Here is a 7,181-nt window from a genome sequence, read left to right on the forward strand (position 1 = left end):
ACACACACACACACACACACACACACACACACACACACACACACACAGGCACACGCACGCACTCACACACACACATACACGCACACACACACACACACACACACACACACACACACACACACACATAGTATTGGTTAAAGTAACCTATGAATGTTGTTTTTTTTATCTTATTTTTTGTTCTGTTTTTTTTTCGTTAAAATTAGTTTATTTTCACCTGTTATATGTATAATAACATTGAATTATTAAATAATATAGAATAACGGTTTTCAAAATTTTATAATTGTTTTTAGGCCCTCGTTGCTTTTAAGCCCGCCTAAGATCTTAGGGACAAGGAGGTGGCTGAAAAACAGCGCTATCTGCGACACAACGGTTTCAGGCACACAAGCTGAGACACCTCCTTTTGCCCTCTGACATGTTTGGCATACCGTTTATTGATTGTTTATGTTTTGGCTTAACATGTTACTTATGTCAAAAAGTGTCATTGTGGCAATAAAGGATATTTGTGTTTGTATTTGTATTTTATATTCCACTAATTAAAACGCACATGAATTGTAATTAAGTGATTATAATTAATATAATTATAATTATATTATAATTATATATAATATATAATATAAATATAATTATATATATATATAACTATATTATAATTAATATAGTCAATAATAATAGTAATGCTTTTGATCCAAATAAGGAAAAAATGTCAGTACTCACGTTTAAATACGTGGCTTCTTTAGTTTACTAGATTATAATATTGAAAGCACAGCACGCCAACAACTGAGAATATAAACTACAACCATAATTTAACAAGAAAAACGTACTTCATTTTTATTCTAATACCACTTAATGCATACTAAACAGTAATTAAAACTAATCTACATTAATGTAACAATTTAAAATTATGATACTCTAGATGGTAGAACCTATTATGAATTCTAAAAAAATCGAGCTCTAACGAAAAATGAGGTTATATAGGCTGTTAGCATAAGTGATTCGCTAATAACACTTATAATTAAAATATTTAATTAACTAAGTACTTGTTTTGCATATCATTATCAATTTACTCTTAGTTAAAAATCTGTAATATTGTTAACAAAAAGTTCAAATTGCTTTATTGAAGGAAACCCCACAATAATCGTAACAACCACATGCGCTGCTATTTAAAGTGCGTGTAAAAATTCCATACAGTGCCGCCAATTTGTTTTTGCTGGTGGACAATTTTGATGCTAGCGTTTTGTTTAGCTAGTAATGTATAACATTCGACGACAGTACTACTTTTGACCGCAAATAAAGAATTGTGAGCCGTGTTTATACGTTACGAAATGAAACCATACACAGTGTGAACCATAGCGCGCCATCTGGCGGCCATCAAACAATCATGGAAAAATAAACTATCTGGGAAAATAAACAAGCCCAGTTACGTATCATAAATAGATAGTAACTACTACTACTGTTTAAACTTGAACAAGTTTATGTTATCCCAGTTATTAATTTTTTTATACATTGTAAATTATTTCCGCTTTACAGGTTTTTCAGATTTGCAGATCACATTTTAAAATGTAATATTTTATGTAGGTATCTATGATACTTTCGCAATAAAAACTATGTTGTTAACTATGTTACGGACATGTTTGGGTGTATTCAAAAGATTATATTATGTTCGAATATAAAATTCGAGTTAACTATTCAACAAAAGTTTAATCTGATGCCGAGTCGTACAAACAATGTTTAGTCTGAGCGTCGTGTATACAAAAATGAAAATAAAAAGAGACTAAAAATTGTAGAACCGGTCGCGGCTTGGAGAGCGTCGGAGGAGTGACCTCAGTTGGCCTTGACAGCGCTCGTTCCTCGGCTGATTCAGCCACTAATAACTTCACTATACAGCATTATAATGCCCATGCAACTATGCGTTACATTATGTTATGCTCTCCTCACTCACGCTCCGTCATCTCGTCAAAAACATGATTTGTTGATCTTCATTTGTCTGCAAACATGCATCTTTTACACACAATGTTTGGCTTTTGTACTTTTACGTCTTCCCCGAGGCTTGTGTCGGTGACAAATTACCTGTTAGCTTACCTTAGCGAAGCTTATAGAGCTGCTTAGTCATGAATTTAAGTTTATGTTGCAGTTGCTATCTTTCGAGTTATAACATTTAAGCGTCTTAATAATAATGTTGAACAATGATTCTACATCGTAATATGTGATTTGATATTTTACTAATTAATTTCCACAGCAATTGGTTTCGAAATTGTTTATAATCATTACTTTTAAACAAAAATACGCGTTGACAGCAGTCGCTTGGCATAACATCATATCGGGGGGACAATGGGCATTCCATGGGGCGAGAGAGAGGTACGACATGGGGTGCGGAGGGTCCTGGGATCGACGTGTCCCGTCCCATTGTGAGACTATGCGTTTTCCGGACATAGATTTATTAATTAAAAGTCCTATTAATTTTATAGATCAGGAACGATTGACTTGAAAAACTCGATTATAATGAATTTTGACATGAGAGAGTTATTTAGAGATGAATCAATTAAATTTAAACGCTACGGTAAGCTATTGAAATCTCTTTGGATGTGTATGTGTAATAATGTGGATGGTTTTGGTCTCAGCTTACTCCGATGGTAAAAAGGCGCGTAATAAATATATTTATGCATGTAATACAATTTAAGTTACTGCCAATAAACGCTCGACGTATCATCATCATCATCATATACAGCCTGACTTTACCCACTGCTGGGTATAGGCCTCCAAATTTCTGTGCCACTCCCCAGTATCCCGTGCTAATCTCATACAGGTTCGCCCCCCAATTCCTGCGACGTATATTCAAGTAGAATAAGTAAGAGTAAATCCGGTTGACTAAACAAACATTCAAGTAGGTACCTAATATAATGATAACCCCGGCGGCCCAACGGTTTTTAGTGTGGGCGTAGGATAAGGAGGTCTTGGGTTCTATTCTCGACAAAATTAATTTAGAAAACGACGTTTTTAATAGTAATTGGTTCTGGTCTACGTGTTCTGGGTCGTGTTGCGGAGTGAATTCAGTTCCTCTGCAAATTTTTTTTTTATAATAGCATGTGAAGACGAACAAGTCGTGCGCCATAGCAGTTGCAGTTGCACTCAGAGCTTTAAATCACAAAGATCCTAGAGGCACTGCCACTGCACCCGTCACCTTGAGACATAAGTTGACAAGTCCCATGTGCCTGTAATTTCACCAGCAACCTTACCTTTAAAAACCGGAACACACTACTGCTGACTTTACTGTTTGGCGGCAGAAATAGATAAGGGCCACCTTAGTACTGCCAAGTACTACCCTGGATGAACTCTTTTACAAGGAGGTCTACTGCTGCTAATTTAGTACAGGGAATTCGTTCGTCTGAGGGTGGGTAATTAGTGTGGCTTTCTGACACATTATTACTGTTACAAATAAGTTAGTTTAGATAGGTGTTTGATCATCATTAACAATTCATTTATACATGCCACCCATGCGAGTGGCATGTATAAATGTAACTCAGGCGAGTGATTAGGCTATAGTTCGCCACGTCACTGGTCCAATGCGAGTTAGGGATTCATTTGTTCACTTCACCGAAAACCTCATGGTCAATTTAAAATTAAATTTCGCATTTAAGAGAAACTCAGAGGTGTAATTTGAACCTACGGCCGTTGCTTTAGAGGCGGTAGGTCAAACCTAAACTATCACGGCCTATATGTGTTTTATAGTGAATTATTGCTAAATGAATGTAAAATTTTAATGTTTAGTGAACGTGAATTTTAATTTTCACCCAGAATGCAGTCGTATTTACTATTTACTAGATATAAAGAAGCTTTTTCGAACCACGTTATCAGTAACAAAGGTGTCATCGAAAGTGGAATGTTTCATTATCCAATAAATTGTTTCTGTAATACCAACACTAAGATACTCATCAAATATTGTATGAGAATGAATATACTGTGTTACATATGAGTAATGTGAGATGAATTTGTAGATATTAGTGAAGACTATGCACAGTCAGCGACAGAAAAACAACCAATTTTTATAAATTGCAAAATTGGAACTTTTCTCAGTGTTTGACCTTTGTACTAATAATTATAAAAAACTAGTGGAGAAATTTCCTAAAAAAATAATTGAATGTCATGGTAGTAAAACATCGTGGTATTCAATAAACTTAATATTGTAAAGTTACTTTGTTTACATGTGTATTGTAAATTGGACGTAGTTAAACAAATAGGATCCAATGCACATCCAGTTATTTCAAGATATGTCTGTTTGAAGTTTAAAAATGTTTCTAACTCTTGTTTTATTTTCGAAACTTATAATGTCATGTAACTCCAGAGATATGTATTTATGTTTATATGTTGGATTTTTTGCTGATCTAAGAGGTTACACTTTAGGAACCGTTTGGTACATGTAACTCTTTTTTTGATAATTTTGTGGATTGGATCCTTTTAGTTTAACTACGTCCAATTGACAGTGACATGTAGTCAAACAAAGCAATTTTGCAAAATAAATAATCAATATAGGAAATGAAACTATTTTTCCGGATTTAAATCTCGTCCTCTAAAGGGCCCGAAACGTTGGTTTGTTTGAAAAAACAAATATACGCGATTTAAATCCGAAAAATAGTTTCATTTTCTATGTGTAACAATCGCGAAAACCTAAGAACTCGATAAATAATCTAGATGTTAGTAAGTTTAGTACCAGTAGAGTTCCTTGGGAAAGAGTTCGTAGTGAAGTGCGGTCACCTTATCTATATCTGCCGCCAAGCAGTAATGACAGCACTACTGTGTTCCGGTTTTGAAGGATAAGGGTGCTGGTCAAATTACAGGCACATGGGACTTGTCAATTTAAGTTTCAGGGTGACGGGCGCAGAGGCATTGTCACTCAGATCTTTGCAATTTAAAGCTCTGAGTGGCATTGCAATTGTTATGGACAGGTGTGTACCTTACCATCACGCGCACGACTTGTTCGTCGCGTCACTTGATATTATAAAAAAGTCAAGATAAAGTAGACGAAGAAATTAATTGTATTTTTAAGAAGACATTACGAATTGAACTTTAATCGTGTTAGATTAACTCCGTATTAGAATTTTGTCTCCCAAGGAAAGGACAAAATAATATAACTGTATTTAATGATATACATTCATGTAACACTGTATTTTTGTTACCAAATTTACAGCATATTTTTGTTCCTGATTGTACTTTATTTAAAGTATGTATCGCTCGTTCGTCATAGACTGATACATATACACGTAGAATGATACAGATATATGATACAGAATGAATATACATATAATGTGCTCCAAACATAAACCGATAATCATCAATTATCCTCCTAATTTCGGAGTGCTTTTGCGTTTGTTTTATTTTTAAATTTCCAATTAACATAGTCAGTATTTTTTTAATGGATTTAACGGCTTTGACGTAGCCATACAGCCTATTCTTCATTTATTTTCTTAATTTTAGTTTCACTTTGCATACAGATTTTCAATCCTTATATCATATAAAAAGTGAAAATAATAACTATTAATAGCTTCATAAGCATTTCCGTTTTCTAGTATAGAGGAGGGCAGGAGGCGAGGAATATCTTCTTCTTCATGTACTTTCATTAGGCCACCTAGTCAATTTTTAATTTACATTTAGTACTCAGTACGTTTCTCAAAACAAAAATTATGTATAATTTTTTATTGAATTGATATTCAATTATTTTTATGTGAAATTACTCCACTAATTTGTTATAATTATTAATACAAAAATCGAACTCTCAGAAAAAATTCCTTCGATCAGGCCGGATTCTAACCATCGAAATTCTAGCATACCGTGCCAGACGCTATACCAACTAAGTCAAGGAACGAACCAGCGGACCTCACGAATTTTTCTATGTATGTGCTTGCGTCGTATCTTTGTATTTAGTTTTTCAACTTTTTAGCAGTAGCGCCATCTATGATGGGTCGTTCCGTGGCTTAGTTGGTTTAGCGTCTGCCACGGTATGCTAGAAGACATCGGTTCGAGTGCGGCCGGATCAAAGGATTTTTTTCTGAGTGTTTGATCTTTGCATTAATAATCATAAACGATAGTTCGATCGTTTCCTAGACTTTATTCTCCTGGATTTTACACTCTAACAACGTGATGCCGTACTTGTAGAAAACATTCATTATCACCCTTGCAGTGTGTGCACGTGGTTTATCGTACATGAATATGAAATCTTCGCCGAGCTGCTGTCGGTGAGGGATTACCATTGGTTACCAACTTTCTCACAGAATTGTTCCACATTCAAATTGCTATGTATCCAAACAAGATCAATGTACCAGTAGCAGCCAGGAAAATTCCAGCTCACACCATAATTGTACCGCATTCTTCTCCTCCTTATCGTGTCGATGGAGTACACTATAATGCTTACCTCGTCCTGAAAGGATTTGTCAATGGGCTAAAGGTACTGCCTCAGTGGCCGAACGGTTACCATACCGGGAGAAATATTTGTATGGCCTTCATTTATTTCCCTCGTGAGATTGGGTGTAATTTATGATCGTCTATGTGTGTGTCCATGGCACCCGCGACACAGAGTTTTAGTCCATTCTAACCAATGTGGAACAGATTGAGGTGTACGCAAGGACCCTCTCCGCAAGATGTAACTTTCCTTTCCTGTATGTCTACGAGTAACAATCGGCGAGTACCTTAATTATAATATTTATAATATAAAATAATATAATATAACATAACGTAACGTAACGTAACGTAACGTAACGTAACGTAACGTAACGTGACGTGACGTGACGTGACGTGACGTGACGTGACGTGACGTAACGCAACGCAACGCAACGCAACGGAACGGAACGGAACGGAACGGAACGGAACGGAACGGAACGGAACATAACATAACATAACATAACATAACATAACATAATATAACATAACATAATATAGTATAATATAATATAATATTATAATAATAATAATCACGCACACATTCAACATAGCCCCGTACTAGGGAAACCTTGTCTCGCGGAAGCCATGGACACACTCATAGACAATCATAAGTTACACCCAAACTTAGGAGAGAAAAAAATTTAGGCCATATAAATATTTCTCCCGGCCCGGGAATCGAACATCGGACCTCTGCGTGGCAGTCCGGTATGGTAACCGTTCGGCCATGGAGGCAGTACCTTAAGCCAGTTAAT

Source organism: Hyposmocoma kahamanoa, unplaced genomic scaffold, assembly GCF_003589595.1.
Source record: "Hyposmocoma kahamanoa isolate Upper Pololo Valley unplaced genomic scaffold, ASM358959v1 93, whole genome shotgun sequence".
NCBI classification, from domain to species: Eukaryota; Metazoa; Arthropoda; class Insecta; order Lepidoptera; family Cosmopterigidae; genus Hyposmocoma; species Hyposmocoma kahamanoa.